This window comes from Rattus norvegicus, chromosome 12 (assembly GCF_021556685.1).
Source record: "Rattus norvegicus strain SHRSP/BbbUtx chromosome 12, alternate assembly SHRSP_T2T, whole genome shotgun sequence".
NCBI lineage: Eukaryota > Metazoa > Chordata > Mammalia > Rodentia > Muridae > Rattus > Rattus norvegicus.
Window position 1 is genome coordinate 7394379 of NC_141545.1, and position 27964 is coordinate 7422342.

The 27964-nt window shown below is 44.0% G+C and overlaps 2 long non-coding RNA genes and 1 pseudogene across 3 annotated transcripts; 1 reads left to right on the plus strand and 2 right to left on the minus strand.

The window, feature by feature from the left end:
• Positions 779-1183, minus strand: Vom2r-ps97 (vomeronasal 2 receptor, pseudogene 97; annotated as a pseudogene).
• LOC102554571 (uncharacterized) lies at positions 9292-14643 on the plus strand. Of its 2 annotated transcripts, none has more exons than XR_015634939.1 (3): positions 9292-9342; positions 10863-11010; positions 14496-14643. It is a non-coding gene; the product is annotated as an uncharacterized LOC102554571 (long non-coding RNA). The 2 variants fall into 2 exon arrangements; XR_015634938.1 differs by lacking the exon at positions 14496-14643 and adding an exon at positions 12681-13117.
• Positions 14644-19850: 5207 nt separating this feature from the next.
• LOC148002009 (uncharacterized) lies at positions 19851-20654 on the minus strand. Its single transcript, XR_015634187.1, has 2 exons — positions 20599-20654; positions 19851-20253 (listed from the first exon to the last, which is right to left on the minus strand). It is a non-coding gene; the product is annotated as an uncharacterized LOC148002009 (long non-coding RNA).
• Positions 20655-27964: the final 7310 nt, after the last annotated feature.

Consider the following 27964-nt stretch of genomic DNA (forward strand, 5'->3'; position numbering starts at 1 on the left):
TATGGTCATTTTCTCTATTTTTATAGCATTGAACTTATTCCGTGAAAACGTGTTTTCACACTCCATGAAAATAAGTTTCGCTTATTTAATTTGCTATACTTTGACATTATTTATGTTTAGATGTCTTACAGAATTTCCTCTCATATTAGGAGATCATTTGTGGAAATACACTCAAATTTAATGTCTTGAAACCAAAACTATCAATCCCGAATCATGCATCACATTTAAAGACACATACACACCCACTGTGAAAGAACCTATGTCCGTTTGCCTCATTCTTTTAGTTATAAGATTAAAATGTATTATGTGCTTAACTGTAGTAAATTTTCTACTAATAATGTAAGGTCCTCCTGCTTCCGTTGCTTATGAGATAGGATTACCTGCCAATGTAGAAGCCTGTCCTGGATTCCTATACCTTTGTGAGATCCTATTTCTGATTTCTTCAAAAGCATTTTATGTAGGGCTGGGGGATCATATCAATGTCTTTTTGCTTAGTATTTAGGGAAATATTTGATGGGTGGGGTTTACAATGATCACATAGCAAAGCAGGAGGCAAGCAATCAAAATTGTCATTCTAGAATTGGAAGGAATTAAACATCTCCGATACTGAGGGTCTTGAGAAATTACTTTAAGCCTGTGATATTTCTCTTTGGAAATAAAAGGCTCCCTTTGAAGAAGTTCATCAAATGATTCCACTCATAGAATGTAGACTGCAAGTATAATAAGTGGGGCTTTGCAATGATCCAGACCTTCCTCTGGTTGACAGAATTTATTTTACAAAGAAGGTAAGTGACAAGTTATCTATATTACCATAGAATAGCTGCACATTTACTTCTTTATATTCATTAACATTGACCAACTGAATTTCAAACAGTACATGAATCTTCCAGTTATCCTCTAGTTTTCCTGTAAAATCCACACAGATATCTTCTGATCCATCTTCTTTCAGGTGAGATACGAACTCCATTCCTTTGAGATCATCAGACACAGTGAGCTCCATCCACTTCTAGGCAAAGTGCAGCAGTAAAGAGGTCACCCCATGGGTTAGAGTTGTGCCCTTAGGAGACATTTGATAAAGGGATGAGAATGAGTCTTTGTCACTGAGCATGGAATCAAAAGGACCATATGTGACCTGAAGAATTAAAGCAAAACCAGGTAATTCTAACTTTCTAGGTATTTGGAGTTACCGCCCTCAGAGAGGAAGTGAGTTCATTCTTCAAATATGAGGATCAAGGGACTGAATATTGGTGAGGAGAATATCTTTCATGATATTAGATTCTCTCTCATCATATGATAGAATGTGGTCTTTGTCAAGTACATGGGCAATAAGTTACTAAGAAGACTGAAACAGGTAAGAATGAAACAATATTCTATTCATTGTCTTTGAGAGCCATGTTAGATTTCTCTTGTTCCAGTAACAATAGAACAGTGTATTGGATATAGAAAAAGGCTGCAGAAAGCATTACCAAGTGCTTTCACTCTGATCACATAACACCGTATTTCTCAAACCTTCAGCTTTGTGAAAGAAAATGAGGAAAGAAAACAAGTTTTTCACTGCTTAAGTTCTTACCTTTAGAAAATAGGAAGGTGACAAGGTTGGCGAGGATGTGGAGAAAGAGGAAGACTCCTCCATTGCTGGTGGGCTTGCAACCTGGTACAACCACTCTGGAAATCAATTTGGAGGTTCCTCAGAAAATTGGAAATAGATCTACCTAAAGACCCAGCAATAGCAATCTTGGGGATATACCCCAAAGATGCTCCACCATGCCACAGGGGCACGTGTTCCACTATGTTCATAGCAGCCTTATTTGTGATAGCCAGAAGCTGGAAACAACTCAGATGTCCCATGACAGAAGAATGGATACAGAAAATGTGGTTCATTTACACAATGGAATACTACTCAGCTATTAAGAACAAGGACATCCTGAGTTTTGCAGGCAAATGGATGGAACTAGAAGATATCATCCTGAACGAGGTAACTCAGACCCCAAAGGACATTCATGGTATGTACTCACTAATAAATGGATATTAGTAAAAAAAATAAAATAAAAAGTACAGAATACCTAAGATACAGTCCACAGAACTCAAAAAGGTCAACAAGCTGAAGGGCCCAAGTGACGACGCCTCATTCCCACTTAAGAGAGAAAGAAAGCAACACAAGTGGGGAGGGAGGGAGGGAACTAGAAGGGAGAAGGGAGGGGGCAGAGAAGAACATGATCTGGTATTGGGTGGGGGAAAAGGACTGAAGTCCTGAGGCCAGCAGAAAGACCAGAAACAGGTGACTTCCAGAGGTAGGAGGTTGGGAGGACCCTCCGGAATGTACCAGAGGTGAGGGAATCTCAGGACTCAAAGAAGGGGGGAACTTAGATGAAATGCCCTACAGTGGGGAGAGGAAACTTGAATCTATCTCTAAATACATTTGTTTCATAACTTCTGTTAGTTTCGCTGTGTCTCTGCCTGGTTTCTGTTTCAATGTCCTGTCTATTGCGCAGAGTAGGATGTGGAAGGAAGGCACAAATGAGGATGCGTCAATTCCACTTTAGAAGAGGGATCAAAATAATTATGGGAGTCAGAGGGAAGGTCCTGAGAGGGAGAGAGGAAGGGAGGGGAAAATGGGGGTGAGATTAGGTATGGGTGCAGACAGGAGAGAAGCCCAGAGAAACAGGGGAATGAAAGGAATTATGCAGCTCCTGGGGTCTGGGGGAACCTCTAGAAAGCCCCAGAGACATAAGATGGGAGAAAGTCCCTTACTGGCAATGCCCAACAGTGAGGATATCAAACCTGAAGAGTGCACTCTAGTAGTTTGACAAGGGCCCGAGTGTAGAGATGGAGACACCGACAAATCCTCAACATTTTTTAAAAATTATTTTTCTTGGATATTTTATGTATTACATTTCAAATGTTATCCCTTTTCCCCTCTCCCTTATCCCCTACCCTCGATTCTATGAGGATGCTCCCACTCCCACCCACCCACTCCCACCTCAATGCCCTGGCATTCCCCTACATTGGGGAAATGAGCCTTCACAGGACCAAGGGCTTTTCCTCCTATTGGTGCTAGACAGTACCATCCTCTGCTACATATGTGGCTGGAATCATGGATCCCTCCATGTGTACTCATTGGTTGGTGTTTTAGTCCCTGGGAGCTCTGGGGGTGGGGTCTGGTTGGTTGATATTGTTGTTCTTTCTATGGAGTTACAACCCCCACCCCCAGCTCCTTCAGTTCTTTCTCTAACTCCTCCATTGGGATCTTCTTGTTCAGTCCAGTGGTGTGCTGCAACCTCTGTAGCAGTAGGGCTCTGGCAGAGCCTCTCAGGAGACACCCATATCTGACTCCTGTCAGCAAGCACTTCTTCACATCAGCAATAGTGACTGGATTTGACGGCTGCATATGGGATATATCCCCAGGCGGGGAAGTCTCTGGATGACCTTTTCTCCAGTCCCTGCTCCACTCTTTGCCCTTGTATTTACTCCCATGAGTATTTTTGTTCTCCATTCTAAGAAAGAATGAAGCATCAACACTTTGGCCTTCCTTCTTATTGAGCTTCATATGATCTGTGAATTTTTTCTTAGGTATTCCAAGCTTTGGGGCTAATATCCACTAATCAGTGAGTGCATACCATGTGTGTTCTTTTGTGACTGGGTTACCTCACTCAGGATGATATTTTCTAGTTCCATCCATTTGCCTAGGAACTCCACATAGCATCGTTTTTAATACCTGAGTAGTAGTATATGGGTAAAGGTACCACATTTTCTGTATCCATTCCTCTGGTGAGGAACATATGGGTTCTTTCCAGCTTCTGGCTATTACAAAGAAGGCTGCAATGAACGTAGTGGAGCATGTGTCCTTGTTATATGTTGGAGCATCTTTTGGGTAGATGCCCAGGAGTGGAATAGCTAGGTTGTCAGGTAGTAAGTACTATGTCCAATTTTCTGAGGAACCTCCAGACTGATTCCCAGAGTGGTTGTAACAGCTTGCAATCCCACCAGTAATGGAGAAGTGTTCCTATTTCTCCACATCTTCTCCAGCATATTCTGACTGGTGTGAGGTGGAACTTCAGGGTTGTTTTGATTTGAATTTCCCCGAAGACTAAGGATGTTGAACATTTCTTTAGGTGCTTTTCAGCCATTCAGTATTCCTCATTGAGAATTCTTTGGGTAGATGCCTAGGAGTGATATAGCTGGGTCCAATTTTTCCAATGAAGCATTGCAAGGCTAGCTACGTAAGTGCCTCATGATTTAGCCTACAGAATTAACAGGCAAATGTTGCTCCAGAACTCTGATGTTCAAAGTCAGAAAATGACTTCTGTTAACACAGAGAAATGAATATAAGACCCTCATCCAATAAAAACTTGAAACAACATAAGCCAAAGAAAAGACAAGACTTCAAACAAATGCTTTCTTAATGTACTTCAATTTCCTTTATTTATTTGTTAAAAATTGGTTCAAATTTTCTACACTACATTTAGCAGAACATGGATATTTTTATTATTTGAGAAAACCAAAACCTTTTATCCCCACTAGATCACCATTCTTCTGCCACTTCTTAGCCCACTTTCATCAGACCTGCTACTAGAACCATAGAGCCCAAGAATACCCATCAGAGGCCTGCCTTTGATGAATATGAAGTGTCCTTCCTTATCACTTGATAACTTTTGGTTGAAAATTTATTTTATTGGATATTAGGATGGCAACTCCAGCTTGTTTCTTGGGACCATTTTCTTGGTAGACCTTTTTCCATCCTTTTACTCTGAGATAGTATCTGTCTTTGTTAATAAAGTGTGTTTCTTGTATGCAGCAAAATGCTGGATCTTGTTTGGGTATCCAATCTGTTAGCTTATGTCTTTTTATAGGTGAGTTGAATCCATTAATATTGAGAGATATTAAAGACAGATGACTGTTGGTTCCTGTTATTTTTGCTATTGTATGAAGCTTTATGTGCTTGCGATTTTCTCTTTTTGGTTTTGTTGTGAGATGCTTAATATCTTGTCTTTTCTTTGGTGAGGTATTTTTCTTATATTGGAGTTTTCCTTCTAGGATCCTCTTTAGGGCTGGATTGGTAGACAGATATGTTTGAATTTGGTTTTGTCTTGGAATATTTTGGTTTCTCCATCTCTGTTGATTGAGAATTTTGCTGGGTATAGTAGCCTGAACTGGCATTTGTGTTCTCCTAGAGTCTGCATGACTTCTGACCAGGCTCTTTTGGCTTCCAAAGTCTCTGTTGAGAAGTCTGGTGTAATTCTGATAGGTTTGCCTTTGTATGTTACTAGGCCCTTTTCCCTTGCAGCTTTTAATATTCTTTCTTTGTTCTGTGTGTTTAGTATTTTGACTATAATGTGATGAGAGGATTTTCTTTTCTGCTCCCATTTATTTGATGTTCTGTAGGCTTCTTGTACCATTATGGCCACCTCTTTCTTTAGGTTGGGGAAGTTTTCTTTTATGATTTTGTTGAAGATGTTTTTCAGGTTCTTTGGACTGGGAATCTTTGTTCTCCCCTATTCCAATTATTCTTAGATTTGGTCTTTTCTTTGTGTCTTGCATTTCCTGATGTTTTGGGTTAGGAGTTTTTTATGTTTTGAATTTTCTTTGACTGTTATGTCCCAAGATTCTCTCTTCTCTCTCTTGTATTCTGTTGGTGATACTTAAATCTGTAATTCCTGACCTCCTTTGCTAGGTTTTCCATTTCCTGGTTTGCCTCCATTTGTGTTTTCTTTATTGTTTCTACTTTCACTTTTAGATCTTGGACTGCTTTATTCAATTCCTTCACCCATTTGTATTTTCCTGTATTTCTTTAAGGGATTTATTTGTTTCCTCTTTAAGGGCTTCTACCTGTTTACCTGTGTTTTCTTGTATTTCTTTCAGCGAGTTATTTATATCCTCCTTAAAGGACTCTATTATCTTCATGAGATAGGATTTTCTGTCAGCTTCTTGATTTTCAGGTGTGTTGGTATACTCAGGGCTGGCTATGGTGGGAGAACTGGATTCTGATGATGCCCACATATATTGGCTTCTGTTACTTATGGTCTTCCACATGCCTCTCCCCATCTGGTTATCCCTAGTGTTTGCTGGTCTGGGTGACTTTGTCTGGAGTCTGCCTCTTTTGTTCCTGGGTTGAAACAGGTTTCCTGGTAGGCCTGCGGCCCTGGCTATAGCAGACCTCCTGTGGGGCCTTCCAACTGGAGGGTATTCAGAGGGGCAGAGAAGCTGCTGATTTGTTGCCCTGGCTGCAGTAGATCTCCTAGGTGGCCTTCAGACTGTTGGGTCTTCAGAGGAGCAGTCACACTGTTGTTCTGTGAGAAACAAATGCTGAGTGCAGCAGATCTTTTGGTATGTCTGAAGACATAGACTCTTCCAGGGAGCAGACTAGCTAGTAGTCTGTCCCAGCAGAAAGACCAGTTGGAAGGCGATTGGTATTTGGCCCAGGGATGGGGTGGGGGGTGCGGGGTAGGGGGAGATGGTGGGTCCATGGTTGTTACTGAAGTCCAGCCTTAGTCCATAGTGATCTGATAGAGTGCACGGGATAATCCCAATCTTCTTGAATCTTTTGAAGCTTGTTTTGTGTCTGATTATATGGTTAGTTTTGGAGAAGATACTATGAGATGCTGAAAAGAAGGTTTTTTTGGGGGGCAGGGGTGAAATGTTCTGTAGATATCTGTTAAATCCATCTGGTTCATAACTTCTGTTAGTTTCACTGTATCTGTGTCTCTCTTTAGTTTTGGTTTCTATGACCTATATGTTGGTGAGAGTGGGGTGTTGAAGTCCGCAACTATTATTGTGTGTGGTTCAATATCTGTTTTGAACTTTAGTAAAGTTTCTTTTATGAATGTGGGTGCCCTTACATTTGGGTCATAGATGTTCTGAATTGAGACTTCATTTTGGTGGGATTTTCCTTTGAAGATTATGAAGTATCCTTTCCCCATCTCTTTTGAGAACTTTTGTGTTGAAGTCTATTTTATTGGATACTAGAATAGCTAATCTAGCTTTTTTCATGGGTCCATTTGTTTGAAAACCTTTTTTTTTTTTTTCAGAATTCAAAGCATACTACTCTGAGGTGGTTAGTATCTGTCTTTGTCACTAAGGTGTGTTTCTTGTATGCAGCAGAACAATGGATCCTGTTTACATATCTAGTCTGGTAGCCTGTGTCTTTTTATTGGGAAATTGAGTCCATTGATATTGAGATATATTAAAGGCCAATGATTATTAGTGCCTGTTATTTTATTGTTGTTGTTGTTAAATGTGGTATTATGTGATTGTGACTCTCTTCTTTTGGGTTTGTTGTAAGATGATTAATTTCTTTTGTTTTCTTGAGTGTTGTACCCTCTATGTGTTGTAGATTTGTAGAAAGATATTATTTAAATTTGGTTTTGTCATGGAATATCTTGCTTTCTCCATCTATGAGAGTTTTGCTGCATACAATAGCCTGAGCTGGCATCTGCGTTCTCTTTGAGTCTGCATGACACCTATCCAGAATATTCTGGCTTTTAGTGTATCTTTTGGGAAGTCTGGTGTAATTTTGATAGGTCTGCCTTCATATGTGACTTGGTCTTTTCCCTTTACAACTTTTAATAGTCTTTCTTTGTTATGTACATTTAGTGTTTTGTTTATTATGTAGCAGGATGACTTTCTTTTCTGGACCAATCTACTGTGTTCTATAGGCTTCTTATATATTTGTGGCCATTTCTTTCTTTAGGTTAGGGAAGTTTTCCTCTACGATCTTGCTGAAGATGTTTTCTGGCCTTGTGGACTGGGAATCTTTACCCTCTTCTATTCCTATTATTCTTAGGTTTGGCCTTTTTTATTGTGTCCTGAATTTCCTGAATGTTTTGGGTTATCACTTTTTCAGACTTTGTAGTTTTCTTTGACCAATATGTCAATAATGTCTATGATTTCTTGTACACCTGAGATTCTCTCTTCTATCGCTTGTGTTCTGTTGGTGATGCTTGCATCTGTAGCTCCTGATCTCTTTCATAGGTTGTCCACCTCCAGGATTACCTCCATTTGTGGTTTCTCTATTGTTTCTCATTTCATTTTTAGGTCTTGGACTGTTTTGTTCAATTCCTTCACCTACTTGATTGTATTTTCCTGTATTTATTAAGGGATTTATTTGTTTTCTCTTTGAGGACCTCTACCTGTTTGCCTGTGTTTTCCTATATTTCTTTAAGAACATTATTTATATCTTTCTTAAAGGTCTCTGTCATCTTCATAAGATGAGATTTTAGGTCAGAATCTTGCTTTTCAGGTGTGTTATGGTATCCAGGGCTTGCTGTTGTTGGAGAACTGGGTTATGATGGTGCTAGATTACCTTGACTTCTGTTGCTTATTTTCTTGTGTTTGTCTTTTCACATCTGGTTATCTCTGGTGTTGCCTTGTCTGGGTGTCTCTGACTGGAGCAGGCCTCCTTGAAGGCAAGTAGAGCTGTGTAATCTGGATTAGAACAGGTGTCCTAGGAGGCATTCAATGTTGTCTCTGGTTGGGGGGGCTGTTCCTGTCTCCCTGGTTAGAACAGGCCTCCTGTGTCCCTATTTAGAGCAGTCCTCCTATGTCCCTGGTTAGGGAAGACCTCCTGAGTCTATGACTAAAGCAAACCACCTGGGAGATAGGCAAGCTTTGTTTCTAGGGACAGGGTCTGCCCCCAGTGCAGATGGAGGTAGAGACAGGACAATGGAGCTCAGGCAGAATGGAATAGATTCCATGTCTGCTGGGCTCTGTGGGGTGGGGGGGGGGTGGTCGCAGCTAGTGTGGGTATTGGGACAAGGGTCTCATCTGTTTTGTTGGTTAAGGAAGACTTCCTGGGACACAGGCAGGCTTGGGGTGGGGGTAAGGCACACCCATCTACCCCAGGTGGAGGTGGAGGTACAGACTGGAATAATGATCTCTTGTCGGGATTTAATGAGTTCGACTACTTTGCAGTGCAATTCTGTTAAAATGGATTTTATCAGCTTTCAAATTCAATTTATTATAAATTATGTTTAAAAAGTAGGCAAGTGATAATGAGGAGTCTTATTATTTGGATGAGTCATTGAAAACAGAAGAACTACCACCAATTGAAGGGGGCATCCAATTTTGGCTATTCCAGCCCCTCACTGGGGCTCTCTGTAGAATTGGAGGGTAGAATATTCCAGTTGTTGTACAGACCGTTCATCTTGGCTAGGTGCCCACTTGAACCTGGAGAGGTGATACCAACACTGATGTACAAGGAGCTTGGTAGCCGAAGGTAGTGAAGATCACAATATAGGGTACATTCCACTGAGGCTCTAAAGAGTTCCGAATTCTTGAGGAGCACTCAGTCCACATGGGAGAGTGGGGCAGGTTCAGGAGCAGTTGGGTCCACTGGCATGGGGGCAGGTAGGTTAACAGAGAGGAGACCATATGAGGAAGAGGTATGGTAGGTATCTGGTCAGCAGAGGGGTCTGGTCTTGGAGCTGGTAGCTCAGGAGGAATGGACTCCTAGATAGGAGTGTGAAAGGATTTAAACCTGTAGGGGAGTATCAGGTAAAGTAGGTAAGGGTGATAGGGAGGAGGGAAGCTCAAGATAACCTAAGCTCTAGAGAGAGCTTGGCAAGCTGCTGTTTGATGAGTCCATTGGCTCTATCATCCTTTCCTGAGGGTTGTGGCTGGTAAGGGATGTTGAGAGTTTCAGACACAAGCTCAGTGACCCTGGTGGTGAAGGCTGGACCATTGAGTGTTTGGATGGTCTGCAGCATGACAAACCAAAAAATTGTGTGTTCAAGGAGAACCTGAGCCACCATATCTGTTGTTTTCCTGGAGGTAGGGGAAAACAACACCCACCCCATAAAGATGTCCACAAGGGTTAGGCGATAGCATAACTTTATATGAGTGGTCATATGGGTGAAGCCAATCTCCCAAACCTGGCTCACTTGGTGCCCTTGGAGCAAGTACAGGAACTGGTGTATCTGGACTGCCCCCTGCAGGTTAACCTTAGCCATGTCTAGCAGGAAGAGTGGACCTGGAAAATGTGGGCTCTGAGGTCAAAGAGAGGAGCTAAAAAGTGGAATAGAACTTTGGGCCCAATGTGTAGCATTTAGTGGATATCAAAGATGATGGAGAGCATCTGATTCTAAGGAAAGATAAGGTTGTTATTCATATAGAACTATCCATCCTTTGTCTGTGTGACTCCTGTATCTAGGAGTGCATCTTTTTTCTGTTGGTATTCTGGCCAACAGGAGGGTTCTAGAAAGGGGCTATATCCTATGAATCCAGTGGAGCTTGAGATCAGCCCCAAGGCTACTGTGTCATCCCTAGCATTGCTCAGGGACATGAGGCATAGGGCTTCTACAGCTTCTGGGCAGGAATGAGGGGAGTAACAAAGGAAGGTAGGACAGGGAGGTCATTGCAAGATTTAAGGTAGGACTCTCTCAGGGTAATTTGTAAGTTTTTCTAGAACAGTGAGTAAAAGGCTTGGACCCATGAGGGCCCAAGGAGGGAAAAAGAAGAATGACTCAGAAGGACTGAGAGGAAATGGATGGAGTATACAATGATAGACTAGAACAGGGTGATCTTGAGGGCTTCCCAGGTGAGTTCTGCTGCCACAGCTAGGGTTCTCAACCAGGGCTGCCATCCATATGCAGTGGGATCTAGCTGTTTTGACAAAAAGGCTGTGTCACAATTGGAAGACCCAACAAGTTGAGCTGAAACACCTGAGTCCACTCCCATCCTCTCATCTGTAATGAGGTGGTAGAGGTAGGTGGGTGGCATGCATTCAAGAGTGCCAGGATAGAGGCCAGTAAGAGGGTGTCTTGAAATAAAGAGAACTAATGGCAAACTATGGCTGGGTGGGTGAGGGGCCAGGTGGGGGGTCTCTTTGGCTGCCTGATATAGGGACTTAGCTGTAATGGCAAAATTAGGGATCCAGTGACAGAAGAATCCCCAAAATTGAAAGGATCTGATCTCCTGTGGTTGGCTGCAAACCCCCAAGGCTCAGACTCAGAGATCCTGAACTAAGTGGAAGGCACCAGAAAGTTTGCACACCAGGAGAATTGAGAGTGTTACAAGGTGAGTTAATAGAAACTAGGAGTCTCTGAGGTAGGAAATGGGTAATGATAGGCTTGAGACTATGGTGGTGCTTTTCAGAGTTTGAAAATTGGGATCTAGAAGGGAAAGAAGAGGGGTCATTAAGGTGGATTAAGACCAGTTGGTGGTGGGTAGCAATCACCAGTGTGGAGCTATCTCATGCGTGGGGGTCGACCAGGTTTAGTATGACTGGGACAGAACAGTCTCGAGTTGGATCTGTGAGGCAACCAGGGGAAGAGGAAGATTGGAGTCAGGAGAGATTATAAGGGCCAAGAAAGGGTGGCCCCAAAGCAGCTAAAGATATTGTGGAAATTATTAAAATCCTGCCCTGGGGTTTCTGCCCCACCTTAGGTTATTGAGTTCCCAGATATAAAACACACACTCACAGCCCTTATATTTATAATAAATCTTAAGCAGCACAACAGCCAGGCAGCTGCCTACCCTCTATGCTGTTAGAATTTACTTTCCTATCGATAACCGTGGATTATGACAATTTACTATGTTCCAACTGAACTGTTCTTAACTCCAATTGAGAAGCAGGCCCTCAGGGCCACACTCTCTTGACTCTTAACCCATGGTGGCTCTCTCTCTCTTGCACCTTCCTCTTCCCCTTGTGGTCCTCCTCCAACCCTAAGCCCATGAAACTTAAACCCCACCTATGTCTCTTCTACCCAGCTATTAGCTGTTGGCATCTTTATTTACCAATCACAATTAACTGAGGGCAGAGTCACTTAGCTAGCATCTATGTGTGGATTCTTTTGTCTCTGGGGCAACCAGTTTTAGGGGACCCAAATTAGCATTAGAATACAAACAGCATCAGGCCAATCCACTACAGGATATTGTGGCCAAGTAAAGGCATTGGTCTGTAAGCAGGTGAGGGCAGGTAAAAGACAAGGTTGGAACCTGTTATTGGACAGTGAAAAAAGAAGGCAGACTGAGAATTTTTGAGAGACAGGATAGGAGGAAGAGAGAGAGGAAGGAAGAATGAAAGATGGAGGAAGAGAAAAATTATCCAGATTCTGTGTAGCTTCTTATAAGGGATGGATAATTACAGAACAAATTGTCTTATCTAGGTGGACAGTTTATAATGATATCAATTGGCTCTAAGTTCATTGTGTGGATATTTTGTAGGGTGAGAGTTTACTGATATAAATATGATTGATAAATTACAAGTCTCTAGAGTTTTGATTTTACAGGGTTACAGGGATTTGTGACTGCTAACCACAGGGGCAGATGGCTGGTAATGTGAGCATAATCCACAGCAAGAGAGCTGCGAGATGGGTGGTCAATACATGGAACTAGCCATATAAGCTGTGCAACCACTGGGGCGATAGAGTAGCCAGCACTAGTGTGGGATGGTGCCTTTTTTAATTATTTCATGCAATAGATGGCACCCAATGTGGGGGCAGGAATCCTCTAGAAATTCAAGATTCCTAGCCTATAGTTAGAAATTTAGTTAAAAATTTGGAGGTTTGGTGAGTGGGACTGTCTTAGGGTCTTATTGCTGTGAACAGACATTATGACCAATGTAAGTTTTATAAAGGACAACATTTCATTGAGGCTGGCTTACAGGTTCTTGCAAAACTTGGCAATATTTTCCAGACACTAATTGTCAATTATTTTTGATTTATACTTACACTTATCTATTTTAGTTTTATGTCTAAGCTTGGACAAACATCAACTATCTTGGCTAATATGTCTGGACCATAATTGGCATCATGGACATTTCCAAGTGTTGCCAAGGCAAATGTGACTGTTGTGGAGTAGAAGACTGAGAAGTGTCTAGGCAGATGCAAAATAAAGTTGAGATGAGATGGCATCCTGGTCATTTCAATAAACACCATGACCACAAACAACTTGTGGAGGGAAGGGCTTTTTTGTTTATACTTCTACACCATAATCTATCACCAAAGGAAGCCAAGGTTACCTGGCAGTAAACAAAGACTGAATTGGATCCCTGGACCTCACATATTGAAAGGAGACAGTTGACTTCTGGAAGTTGTTCTCTGACCACCACATATGCTCTGTGAGAGATGCATCTGACTCTCATTCACCCATAAGCCTAATAAAAATGGTGCCAGAGGCCAGCCCTGGTGGTTGTTCTTTCTTGTTCTTGGTTCTTCTTGAGGCAGTGGAGAGAGAACAGCATTGGCAGGGAAGGGGAGGAGGAGGAAGGCTTGGTCTTACAAGATTTTTAGGGTTGCTATATAATAATAAAATGTTTACCTGCCTTAAGTCTAAGTCACTTGCTGCAGTAGCTGGCCTGCCTGAGTTCCTCTGAGGCCAGAAACTATTTAGCACTTCATCATGAAACAGTAGTGAAAAGATTCATTGCTGGTGCTCCTTTCTCCGGTGAATCAGTCTGAAACCTCTCTAGATAAACTCGTTGACTCTTTGTGAACCAGAGAAGAAGGAAAGGAAAAGAATTAAGATGCTATACATAGGCAAATATGCACAGACGTATATATTTTCAAACATTCATAAACCCACACTCTGGCCTGGCCCGACCATCTATCACAATCAACTCCACAAATATTCATGCATGATTACACATATGCACATATACCTACACACAAACATATAGAAAAACAGACATACACACTTAGATAGATGGATGGATGGATGGGTGGATGGATGGATGGATGGGGCATAGATCCCCAAGCCAAACCATTCAATCAACAACTTTCATTTCCTTTCCTTTCCTTTTTTTTGTCTTTTCATACCCTTGTAGACAAAAAAAGTTCTTTAGAAAATTACTTGATAAAAGGTTACATAAAATAGGAGTTTCAGAAGGATGTTGATATTAAATTCAAAGCAGTGTTTCATTTTAATATTAAGCTCATAATAAGTTCAAAGCAATAGTTTTCACATGGCCTTGCCTTATTATAGTGTGTACCTGTGACTTTATCCTTGGACCTAAATATTTTTCCTTGAACACAAAATTGTCCCAAGTCTATTTATCTTTTTAGTGTGATTATGAAAGCTCATTGTATTTCTTATTATGCAAACTTTACTTACTATTCTGGGGAGTGGGCACATTCTATTCAAGATTCTAACTTTATTACATCTTTCTAACAACTAAGACCATCTCTGAAAACTTTCTTCTGAAAATTATTTGAATCAAGTCAGGAATTTTATAGACTTATTATCTATTGGTCTATATAGCATCCCTACAAGATAGCACGTCTTCATAGGTCTGCAGAGATCAACTCAAATGGGTATGCTAATACATAGTGATAGTTACATATTTAATAATAAAAGAAAAAGCATATTAATACCAGGAATCTTTACTAAAATGGATTTCTCCTGGGCCTTGCCTACTGGAGGCGTTGGATCATCTCAGGAAGAGCACCTGCTAGTGTTTAGCTTTTCCTATGATGGGTTCTGACACAATGGCTTTAAAGAAATTTATAAGCAAGGAACTGCAGAGATGGCTCAATGGTTACAAGAACTTTCTGTTCTTCCAGTAGGCTTCCAGAGTTAAGTTTCCAGCACCCTCACAACTGCCTGTAACTCCAGTGTCCAGGAATTCAACACATTCTGGCCTCCGTGGGCCTTTGCACATATGCACAGACACATAGACACAGGATAAAAATAAAATATCTTTAATCAGAATATTGTATGAAGAAATATTTTCTTTTTATATGCACTTTTAACTAAGTAGATATATAGTAAATATGTTTAAAAATAGATTGGAGCTACAGAGATAGCACGGCAATTAACAACACTTGCTGTTCTTCCAGAGGACCTGCATTCAGTTTGCAGCACCACATCAGGTAGCAAATGATCATGCATTACTCTAGTTCCCGGGAATCTAACACCCTCTTCTGATATTCAAGATATCAGGCGTACACTCACATACTCAGATGTAAATACACATCAACACACACACTTTAAAAAGTAAATCTTTAAATAAAGAAATAATTTGTTTTTACAAAATTATAAACAGAAGATCAGGGTTGTAGTTCTGTGGTCGAACACTTGTTGGTTCTATGCTGAGCACCTGGGGTGCTGGAGGTGGGGGGTGAACAGAAAGGAAAAGAAATTATACGTAGTACCAGGTACCATGAACATACGGACATTGAAAGTATGGGGAAAGAGATCATAAACAGAGCAACTCTCTCTATCTAAAGGGAGGAGCAGAGGAACTGAAGCAATGAAACAAGAGCTGCAAACAAGAGTCCTTGCCTGGGGTGCAGGAAGCCCTGAGCTTCAACCCCAGAAATTCACAGACTGGATCTGGTGGTACATGCCTGCAATCCCAGGACTCCACAGATACAGGCGGGAGGATCAGGAGTCCAAGTTTCTTTATTTGTCTTTTAACCCCTTGTCTTCAAAAATAAGTTTAGACCCCACTTCAATACTATGTTGAAGGAGATGCACAAAAACAAAAAACAAAGGCAACTCAAAAAAAAAAAAAGAAAGAAAAAGAAAAACACCATTGAGATCAACAATTTTCTAACCTTTTCCAAACAATTAAAACTGAAAAATTGGGGTATGGCATGGAAGTGCTTTATTTGTAAGCACTCTGTGAGTTCCTGGCCAGCCAAAGCTATACAATAGAGAGAACCTGTCTCAAAAAAAAATTGGTAGAAAATTGGACATAAATGCAAAAGTTTTAAGGGGCTGGTGAGATGACTCAGCCAACTAAATGTGATTGCTGTGCATCCCTGACAACCTGAGGTTCATCAAGCCAGATGTGGTGACACACATCTGTAATTCCAGCACTCTTGCAGGGAGATGAGAGGCCAAGATAGATGAGCTGCTGCTGGCCAGTTCTCATGGAGGACTTCACAGAGCACAGCAGAAACAAAACAGAGTCTTCCCTAGGAGGGTGGAAGGAGCACACACACTCTCACAAGATTGCTCTGACCTCTCGTGTGCCCTGTGGAGCACTCAGGCATGCACATGTACAAACACACGCACACTTATGTACATACACCAAAATCTACTGAGAAAACCTCACATGGTGTAATGTGTCTATCGGGCGGAGGTATTTGGGACACTAAAGCAAGAGGATCACTTCCCAACCTAGAAAACATAGTGAGATCTTCATCTCAAAAACTAAAATAATGATGATGATGATGATGATGATGATGATGATGATGATGATAATAATAATAATAATAATAATAATAATAATAATGGGCTAAAGAAGTAAAGGAACTTACCAAGCCAGACAACATATGAAAAGAGCTAAATTTAGAAAAATACCAAACACTCTAAATCCACAAGGGGGCCAGTGTAATGTTGGCAATGGGCCGTTTTAAGAGTTAGAAATTTTTATTTAACTAATTAATTTGTTTATTTGAGAACTCCTATTGTAGCCTGGGCTTGCCTTGAAGTTCAGTTTATACAATGAATAACATATTCGTGTGTGTGTGTGTGTGTGTGTGTGTGTGACTCCTGACTCCTGACTTTTTTTTAATATGCAAAGGTGAGGTTTATTACGGAGATCTATTACAGAGATCTCTGGGCTGACACGTATCCCACGTAGGAGACAGAGGTATCGATCCTGAGTGGCTGGGAGAAGGGCTTTTTAAAGGAAGAAGTCATAAGCTCCAGGAGATGGGGGGATGTCAAAAGGAAATACCAAAAATGTCACAAGGGGAAACTCTCAAAGTCACAGGATTGTTCTTAAGACTCTAGGGTTTGAATGAGGGGAAAGGTCAAGCATTCTCCTGAGAACAGATCCTGATTGTCCTTTAGGGTAAATGTTTGTCAGAGTTGATGAGGCATCTGCATCTGAAACACATCTTGTTAGGCTTGGCCGCTGGTTTTTGGAATACTCTCTTTTGGACACAATGGCTGGAGGGCACAGTGGGGGCTTGAACAAACATCACAGGAGCAGAACAAAACCCGTTACTCATTTACTCAGTTTGGTGATAAGCGGGAGGGTCACTGTCTCTCCTATTTTCTTGGTTAACTGTCAAGTTGTTAGAGGGCTCATGAAGTGAACATTTCTGGTTTCTTTAGAGACTCAGTTGTGTCATGTGATGTTTTTCTGGAAACTGTCTTATGAAAGAATGCTTTTGCTCAAGCAGACATGTGGGAGAGTATTTTGCTGAGAACAGACACTTAATGTTTTTCTGGAAGGTGTCTAGAAGAAGGGCATGTGATATTTTGCTAGATTGGACACTTCAGAGAACATGTGATGTTTGGAAAGGGTATAAATATAACCCAACAGACAGTGAACAACACTCACTGCGTGATATTGGTTCGCCTTGCCACTCTTTGCCTGTCTTCGTTGGGCCTTCCTGACACTGGTCTTTGCTGGCAATGCTGTGTGGTATTGGTTTAGCTTGCCACTCTTTGCTGATTATCATTTTTCATGATATCATAGAGAGAAATGCACCACTTCTGGTGGTGTTCTGGCAGCTTCTTGCCATTTCCTCAGACTCAGGCCATTGTCAGAGCCTCATGGTTTCTTCTGGATTGAACCACCATTGTTGATTTGTGAATGTTGTCTGCAAATGGATCGAGCTACCGCTGCTGATTCGTGTGAACTGAACTCTTGATATCCTGACAACACAGATTTGATTCGCCCCAAAGAATTATTTCTAAACAGGTCAACATCCTCCTTTGCCCTATTAACCTTTCCTTTCCTACTTCCTCTGGTGAGTGATGGGCTAGAAGAAAGGTTAAAGCATTTAAGTACATTAATTAGGTTTTGAAAAATAGAAACCTATAGGGAATAGACAGAAATATCCTCTAGAAAAAAATAATAAACAGGGACAATTGGGTGTTTTGTTTTTCCTCTTGGTTTTGAGACAAGGTTTCATTGTAGCCTAAGCTAGTCTCAGACTCCCTATGTAGGTAAGAAGGACTTTGAACTACTGACCCCCTCCAGCCACCTTGTAAGTACTGGGGTGAGGGTTGTACACTGTTACCTTATTTTATTTGGTGCTGTACCTAGGGTTGCTAGGCAAGCTCTCTACAACTAAATTCCTAGCCCCAAGTGATGGTATTTACAGAGATGATGGAGAGAGAGAAAGAGAGAGAGAGAGAGAGAGAGAGAGAGAGAGAGAGAGAGAGAGAGAGAGAGAGAGACCACGTGAGTGACCTTGTGTCAGTCACCACATACCTTCATTGTTTCCTGTTTACTTGTAGCACAGTAAATGACTTGGGACAACACACAAACTTGCAATAGTGGGTTTCCTGGACTGGGAGTTTAGACAACACGTATGTCAGAATCTCACAAGCATGTAGAAAAACATCATGTTTCCTGCGTTTTCATCTGGCAGCCTAATGGGGAAGTGTCTCTCTTCCGCATCACTAAGGTTGTTTGAAGAATTTTTTTTCCCTGGAAGATACGGGAATGAGCATAGTGGCTCCTTACAGGCTTTTGGCTCAAGGCCACCTTCCAGTCCATAGTTCCGGCTGTCATAGTTTCTCTTCTGTTGCTGTGATAAAACTCTCAGCCACTGTCCCATCAAAATAGAAGGAAGGAAGGGAGGAAGAAAGGAAGGAAAGAAGGAAGGAAGAAGATAGACTCTCAAGGGGAAAGGAAATCAGTTCACATTTCATCACATGGGATAGTCAAGGTGGCAGTAACTCAAAGCAGTATGCATTACATACGCAGTTAGACCAAGACAGCAATGAGCACATGCATGTTAGCACGCAGTTTACTAAGAGCACACAAGTGCTGGTGCTCAGACCACTTTCTCCACTCTTACACAGTCTAAGATCCCTGTTTAGGGAAGGATCCTTACCACAGTGGCTATGTACAGTTTTAGTAACTCACCCAAGACCAGGCAGGCCAATTTATAGTTCTCTAACTTAGAAGCCCTATCGGGAATCGGCTATACGTAATAATACTCTTGACCATGGAAACGCTTCAATCCTCTACATGTGTTGTGTGACTCTTCTGGATCACAGAGGCCACCACAGTATCGTCACAGTAAATTAATTACAACATGTACAGTAGTAGTATCCTGTGTGCGGGTTTTAACATGTGCTTTCGAAAGTCTTCAAGTGTAAGATTCTGAGTCACTTTGTAGACACCATTGTACATTTCACAGCCAAACTGGTATTGTTGTAACTCTGCTTCCAGAGAAAGTCAGCAGCCTTTATAGCAGCTGAAGACATACAGTTGTGAGAGACATGGTGGGGAGTAATTAGGTCATTATGGTGACTCCCAGTGAAAAGCTCTCAGGGAGAACTTTCCCTCGGGATGGAGACCCTCTAACTCCAAAGACCAGACCGAGACACCACAGGATGCAATCAGCAAGAGGATTTGGTTTATTGTCGGGATACACAGGCACAGGCACCTGCGGGCGCTTCAGTCACTCGGGGGACTGGCGCGCCCCATGGAACCAAGGATGGGCTTTTATAGGATTTTGGGGAGCAGAAGCAAGCATACAGAAGCAGATGCATGGTTACAGGGATATAATTGGTGGATTCTAATATGGCAAGGGTTTAGCCCGGGGGCAAGTTTCCTAGCTACCTTCCTGAAACATAAGGACTGACTCGGCCCCCCAAGGGTTCAGCCTGGGGGCAAGTTTCTTAGCTACCTTCTTGGAACATAACGGCTGACTCGGCCCCCCACCAGGGTGTGGGACCTCTCCCGGGGCTTTTCTCATTGTCAGGTGCTCAACGGCAGTCCTCCTGTTGCCAGGCCTTCAACCAAACACATCTTGTTTGGCAGCCGCTGTGTACTCAGTGTTCTAACCTTTCTCTGAACCAGTCATCTTAAATATAGCCTTGCAAAATGGCGTTACTGCTGCTAAGCTGGGGTCTTTCATTCCCCCATTTTTTTTTTTTTGCTAACTTTGAGTGAAATCTTTCACTCGACTTGGTCAAGAAATTTCTGTCTGGTGGGGGCTTATTTCCCCACTGACTCTAGGCCACAAAAGGACTAGGAGGAGCCACGTAGGAGTTTTAACTTTAAGGTTTGGAGTGCGCTGAACTCTCCATGTCTGGGGTGTAGTGTTGTGATTAGTCAATTCCTCAGACCGGACTGCCTTGACGTGTGGTGCGTGGATCTAAGCCGAGACTCCGTCTACCTTTAGGGCGGTCGGGGTAGTCAGGAGGACGGTGTAGGGTCCTTTCCACCGTGGCTCGAGATTCTTGGTCTGGTGTCTGCGCACCCACACGGTGTCTCCAATCTGGAACGGGTGTGGCACCACCGGATGCTCAAGCTTGTCCTGGTAAGCAGTGGCCAAAGGTCTCCAGACGTCTCTCTGCACAATCTGTAGGGCCTGTAAATGGGCCCTCAGAGAAGGGCTGTCAACAAAATCAGCAATGTTTGAATCAAAGAAATGGACAAATGGGGGTGGTGCTCCATACATTATTTCAAAAGGAGTTAGACCATGGGGGCCCGGGGTATTCCGGGCCCGATATAGAACTAGGGGAAGGAGGGCCACCCAATCCTTTGAGCCAGTTGCAAGCGTAAGTTTGGATAAAGTCTCCTTAATTGTTCTATTCATGCGTTCTACCTGACCTGAACTCTGGGGTCTATAGGCACAATGTAATTTCCAATCAATCCCCAGCAATTTGGCCACCAACTGACTTACTTGGGAGACAAAAGTGGGCCCGTTGTCCGACCTCAACGCTTGAGGCATGTCATACCTGGGAAAGATTTCCTCGAGGAGCTTCTTGGTGACCATTTTTGTAGTCTCGTGCTTCATGGGGAAGGCTTCGACCCATCCTGAGAAGGTGTCTATAAACACTAGGAGATACTTGTATCCATATATACCTGGTTTAATTTCAGTAAAATCAATTTCTCAATGGATGTCGGGACGGTGTCCCCTAGGACGAACTCCTTGTCCAATCATGGTCCTTCTCGGGTTAACCTGAGCGCACGCTTTGTAACTCTCAGTCACCTTTTGTATCGCTTTGTCCCGATTTAAAAAACACAGATTTATCTCTTCTTGATCTAGTCATCTTTTTAAACCCCAAATGGGTTAATTTATGTAAAAAGGAGATCAATTTAAAAGTCATTTTTATTGGCATAACTGTCTTTCCTTTGTAGACCCACTGTTTTAGTTGAGGGTGGTAGATGGCCCCCATTTTTTTTTTAGGAGCTCTATGTCCTCATGGGCATAAACCCAACTGGTTTGTCCCACTGGTGGGGGCGTGGGTTGGTCTGGGCTATTTAAGGGCAAGATTTGTTTGTTCATGGCCGCTTCTCACGCCGTGGCATCGGCCAGCCGGTTTCTTTGTGCCTCTGGGTTGTGCCCTTTCTGGTGTCCTGGACAATATATAATATTCAGTCTTTTGGGCAAGAATAGGGCTTCTAAGAGGGCCAGAATTTTAATATCTTTACCCTCAGATGTGAGCAGCCCCCACCTCCGGTAGATCTCCCCATGGATGTGTGCCGTGGCAAAGGCATAACGGCTGTCTGTATATATATTTAGCCTCTTACCTTTTGTCATCTTGAGCGCCTGAGTCAAGGCGATGAGTTCAGCCCGTTGTGCAGAGTTATTAGCAGGCAGGGCTTTCACCCAAATCACTTTGTCCTCCGTAGTGACCGCAGCTCCAGCCTTTTTGTTCTCCCTCTGCCAAGAAGCTGTTGTCATCCGTGTACCATGTGTGGTCAGCATTCTGAAGAGGCTGGTCCGATAGGTCCGGCCTGGTTCTATGTATTTCTGCGAGGATTTGTAGTCAGTCATGCTGTTCTGTCTCCTCTGGTAGAGGAAGCAAGGTGGCAGGATTGAGGGCGACTACGGGCCCAAACTGAACCCGTTCTGCATCCAGTAACAAGGCTTGGTGTGAGAATTAGAGAGCCAGCGGTCTGGGGGCTGCTTTACCAAGGCCTCCACTGCGTGGGGTGCTAGGATGGTGAGTGGCTGTCCCAAAGTCAATTTTCCAGCGTCCTTGATCAGGACAGCAATAGCAGCCACCATCTTTAGGCACGGTGGCCAGCCGGAGGCCACAGGGTCCAATTTCTTAGACAGGTAGGCCACAGGGCGTTTTCAGGGTCCCAACCTTTGTGTTAGGACCCCTTTAGCATACCCCTGTTTCTCATCGATGAACAGTTCAAAAGGTTTGTAGGAGTATGAGGGTGGGATGTTGAACCCTAAAGTCAGGAGCAAATTGTAAGGGTTTGGAACAGTCGGATGAATATCTTCTATCCTCTTGTTGACCTTTCTCAAGTCTTGTATTGGCCTATAAGCTCCAGTGCCAGGTTTCTTAACAGGCAGAAGAGGCGTATTCCAAGGCGACCGGCAGGGGATTAGGATGCCTTGATCTAGAAGCCTCGTAATGTGAGGCCTTATACCTTGATAAGCTTCATGTGACAGGGGGTATTGTTTTATGGAGACTGGAGTTGTAATTAAGGGGGGCTGTTGGAGCGCCAACCCCATCCCACCAGTCTCTGCCCAAGCCAGTGGAAAATTCGTGACCCAAGTGTCTATTTCTAGGGATTGTGGCTTGTCCTGTCCCAGTTCATATAGTCTATATTCATAGAACTTGAAGGGGAGTTCCGTGGGGGCCAGTTATTCGGGCCCCTCTTTCCTCAAAATGAATTTGTGCTTTTAGTTTGGTGAGCAGGTCACGGCCCAGCAGAGGGTACGGGCAGTCCGGAACATGTAAGAAGGAATGGGTCACCTTACCGGTAGCCAGCTGAACCCGGCGGTCCATAGTCCATCGGTATTGTTTCTCACCAGTAGCTCTTTGTACCCAGGCCGTCCGGTCGCTGAGTTGTCCTGAAGCTTGGGTGAGGACTGAATGCTGGGGTCCTGTGTCTACCAGGAAAGTAACCGGCTGCCCCCCAACTTTAAGCGTTACCCTGGGCTCAGGGGGGGGGGCTCCTGGCCCTGACCTCCCTAATCTTTATCTAGAGCCAAGAGGGAGGTTCGTGGTCGAGGCTTTCGGGGTCCACCAGGCTTCTTGGGGCACTCTCTGGCCCAGTGCCATTTCTCTTTGTAATAGGCACATTGATCTTTATCCAGCTTCAGCCCCTTTCGAGCTCCCCCCTATCTCCCTTCCTTTTTTGGCCCTGAACTACGGCGGCCAAGATTCGACTCAATTCTTTGTTTCTTTTTTTATCTCTCTCTTATTAAAAATCTTTTTAGCTTCTTTAAGTAAATCCTGTAATGTATAGCCCTGTAAATTTTCTAACCTCTGTAACTTAGTCCTGATATCTGGAGCAGCCTGCCAGATGAAGGACATAGAGACACTCGTCATTTGTCCTGGGTCATCTGGGTCATAGGGAGTGTACATACGGTAGGCCTCCTTAAGTCTCTCTAGAAAGGCGGAGGGAGTTTCCCCTGCTTCCTGTAATACCTGTTTTACCTGAGCCAAATTAGTAGGGCGTCATAGCCCCTCGGAGACCCGCTAGAAGCAACTGGCGATAAAGGCGTAGGTGTCCCTTACCTTCAGCTGTATTAAAATCCCAGTTTGGTCTTCAGGCAGCTGGGTGGGATGCCCATCATCTCCCAGAACATGCTTTCTAGCCTCTAGGAACACTCCTTGTTTTTTTTTTTTCTGAGGTTAAGAGGGCCTGTAAGAGCTGTTGGCAGTCATCCCAAGTAGGCTGGTGGGTAAGTAAAACAGATTCTATTAGGACGGTGAATGCCACCGGATCTTTGGAGAAAGAAGGGTTGTGTTGTTTCCAATTGTAAATGTCAGCTGCTGAAAACGGCCAGTATTGGGTCTGGCCACCGGTTCCCTGTCTAAGTGGGAAAGCCTGGGAGGTTGAATCTGGCATCACCTCGCGCTTATTGCGCAATCTCCCTGCGACAGGGGAGAAACCCTTATCAGACTGTGGCCCGGCAACTGATCTGGCCGGCGGCTCTGCCTCCTCCGTTTCAGCCGGGCCTGTCAGAGAGAAGATCTATGAGAGGGGAGTTTGGGTCTGCCGGGAGGACAGGTTTCTTAGAAGGCTCTGATTTCACAAAGGTAGAGAGAGGAAGACGTGGCTGGCAGACCGGGCGGGGCCGAGGGGACAGGCTGGGGGTTGAGGGGAGGCCAATTCGGGTCCACGAAGGGTTCCGCCTGGGGGGGGGGTTAAGGCGAGACTCTCTCAAGTGATAATATCCGAAAGTGGGCCACTCGGATGTGTAGAGAGTCTGTCATTTTCCTTTTTTAACCTCGATGGACTGGTTGTGTGTCCGGTCGTGGACGTCTTTCTAATGATCAAGAGTGAGACTTAGGGGCGTTGTTAGGGACTGTCCCATGTTAGTTCTAAGGAAGATTAGAACACAGAGAAAACAAACAACACCAACAGTCAAACAAACAACAGACAGGCGTGCTGCACGGCTTTGGTACCAAACTGAAAGCAAAAAGTCAGATGGAGGTGGCAAAGGTCCGGGGCCCTCTGAAAGCCAAAAATACAGACAGAGGTGCCGTTAGTCCGGATCTTTCTCCTCTCCCAGATTGGGCCCCGAAAAGTCGGGCCCCTAACACCCTTGGAACGTCTTCCAGGGCTGCGGGGCAAGAAGTCCGAGCTCCTCAGCTCCTTCTTCGTCCCGCCCAAATTCCAAACAACCTGGCTGAGCGCTCACAGAACAGACCTGGCTGAGCGCTCACAGAACAGACCCGGCTGAGCGCTCACAGAACCTGGCTGAGCGCTCACAGAACAGACCTGGCTGAGCGCTCACAGAACAGACCTGGCTGAGCGCTCACAGAACAGACAGAATAAGGCAGAACGAGACAAAATCAGACAGACAGACAGACGCCGGCCGGCTTACCTCCCAGTGGGTGGTCGGTGGTCCCTGGGTGGAGGATCTCCTTTCCCGGCCAATGCACCAAATGAAAAGCTCTCAGGGAGAACTTTCCCTCGGGATGGAGACCCTCTAACTCCAAAGACCAGACCGAGACACCACAGGATGCAATCAGCAAGAGGATTTGGTTTATTGTCGGGATACACAGGCACAGGCACCTGCGGGCGCTTCAGTCACTCGGGGGACTGGCGCGCCCCATGGAACCAAGGATGGGCTTTTATAGGATTTTGGGGAGCAGAAGCAAGCATACAGAAGCAGATGCATGGTTACAGGGATATAATTGGTGGATTCTAATATGGCAAGGGTTTAGCCCGGGGGCAAGTTTCCTAGCTACCTTCCCGAAACATAAGGACTGACTCGGCCCCCCAAGGGTTCAGCCTGGGGGCAAGTTTCTTAGCTACCTTCTTGGAACATAACGGCTGACTCGGCCCCCCACCAGGGTGTGGGACCTCTCCCGGGGCTTTTCTCATTGTCAGGTGCTCAACGGCAGTCCTCCTGTTGCCAGGCCTTCAACCAAACACATCTTGTTTGGCAGCCGCTGTGTACTCAGTGTTCTAACCTTTCTCTGAACCAGTCATCTTAAATATAGCCTTGCAAAATGGCGTTACTGCTGCTAAGCTGGGGTCTTTCACCAGGGCAAGGGGTAAGTGGTAGACTCAGAAAGCATGTTAAGCCGGCAAGAATAAATTATTATAAATCAGCTAGATTTTTCCAAGCCCCAGTTTCTGTCTTCTAGTCTTGTTATGTGTTTTTCTTCTTCTTGCAAATACTTCCACATGGTTCCAAAAGCTGATGAATTTTGGCCATTTCGCATAGAAAGAAAAAGAATGAAAAATTGGGGTATGACATGGAAGTGCTTTATTTGTAAGCCAGGAAAGAAATTAAGAGTTAAAACTATTTAAAACAATTATTATAATTTATTGAGATTGGGTTTCTCTGTGTGGCCCAAGCTGGCCTGGATTTGCTTGTAGATTAGGTTGGCTTCAGGCTCCCAAGCGATCTAACTATCCTTGCCTTTGTCTCGTAAGCATTGAGATCAAAGGCCTGGATTTATTTATTCATTCATGTCCCCTTAAAAACATTTAAAGCAATTTCCATCTATGAAGTCCCCCTTCCATGGAGATTAGTATCTCCGTGGATAAATAAATATACTCATATCCCCTTCCTCTTTATATAAATTAAATTAATTTCCTTTCCTACATTTAACGTCATTGAAATTCCCTTCGATTTACTGCATAAGCCTCTCTTCAGGCCAACGTAAGTGTCACGTGATAGGCTAAACAGTCCCAGAATTCCCGTGGAGCCCACGTTGAAAGAAACCAGTTGCTTAAGATAGCATTGACATCTTAATTTTTTTTATTTATTTATGTATTTATTTAATGTATAGGAGTATGTTCTAGCTGTCTTCAGACACAGCAGAAGAGGCCATCACATCCCATTACAGATGCTTGTGAGCCATCATGCGGTTGCTGGGAATTGAACTCAGGACCTCTGGAACAGAAGTCAGTGCTCTTAAATGCTGAGCCATCCCTCTAGCCCGGTTTATTTTATTCTCTATACTTTTTTGATTGCAGGATGCCTTGCTTTCTACACTGTCTACAGGGGCTTTTAGCATCCTGGAGATTAAGCCGCATTTCCATAGTAGCACAGAGCAGCATCTGGGAAGACCTCAGGCTGAAGCTTGCTGCTTGGTGTGCTGTTTGGTTCAGTTTGGGGAGTGCAGCGGTGTCTTAGCGTACTCATGCTATGAACCCCAGAACCATGCACGCCAAATTAGCACAGATTTTGTTCGAACATGGCGCAGCTTGGGGAAATACCGTGAGGCTAAAAATCAATTCTCCCACCTCCTAAACCTAAAGGGACAGCGTGCATTTTCCATTTGGGGATCTGAATTGGTTTTTTTTTTTTGTTCTTTTTTTCGGAGCTGGGGATCGAACCCAGGGCCTCGCGCTTCCTAGGCAAGCGCTCTACCACTGAGCTAAATCCCCAGCCCCTGTTTTTTTTTTTTTAAAGTTGCGTTTTTGCCAGACGTTGAGGTGCCATTATTTTTGTAGAAATTATTTAATCCCAATCTGGGGTTTCTACCCTGCCTTTGACCATTTAGTTCCCCGTTAGGACACACACAACCTTTATATTTCAGTAAACCTTAAACAGCACAAGAGCTGGGTAGCTGCTTACCCTCTATGCTATTAGAATTTACTTTCCTACTGATGATCCCGAGTTGTTACGTACGATGTTTCATCTTAACTCCAATTGGCCAGCCCTTAGTGTTAGTGTGAGAACCCTGTCAGAAATAGCAGGTCACAGGAAATACCACAAATTCCACAAGATGGGCCGGACAGTGCCAAATGTAGGAGACAACCTTCCCATTCGAGTTGACCAATAATTTTAAACGTTGCTCAGGGTAACCAATCACAGTCGTCCAACTCAGGCGACTGCTGAATTCCCCGCCAAAATGTTTATAAAAAGTGTGTGCTTTGTGAGCTCGGGGGTCTCCTCTTGCCTGCGTGCTGGGGGACCCCAACTGTACGTTGGAACAATGAACTTCTTGCGGCTTACAGTGATTCCAGTCTCTGTGGCCTTATTGAGTGGGGGGGTCTTCCGACTCTTACACTGGCATTCCTCTAGGCTCTGCCCCACAGTTATCTGGCTAGGTATACCAGACTCACTATAGAAGGGACTGCTTGCCCAACCCTCTTACTCTCTGCCCTTTTCTCCCTGACCTCTTTCTCCCCTTCCCCCTACACCCTCTCTCTCCACGTGTTCCTGATTGGCCTCTCCTCCTTCTTCTCCCATCTCCTCCCTCTCCTCCTCCCCCCTCCTCCACCTCCTCCCCCACCTCTTCCTCCTCCCTGCTCCTTAACCTTCTCCTCCACCTCCTCTTTCTCCCCCTCCTCCACCTCCTCCTTCACCACCTCCCCTCTTCCTCTTCCTCTTCCTCTTCCCCCTCCTTCCCCTCCTTCAGCTCCTCCCCCTCTTCTTCCTCACCCTCAGTCGCCCCTGTCTCTCTCTCTCTCTCTGTCTCTACTCCCTTCCCAACTCCACTTCCCACGCCCTAAATAAACTCTATTCTATACTATATTCATTGCACGGCTGGCACTTCAGGGGGAAGGGATGCCTCAGCCTGGGCCCACAGAGGCACTCCGCCCAGCTCACCATACTCACCTCTATCAACGCATCCAGCTCCACTTTTAAAAACTGTAACACTGGTGCTGTGAGACTCAGGGTAGAAGCTCGCAGAGTAGAAGCTCCCGTACCAGCATACGGAA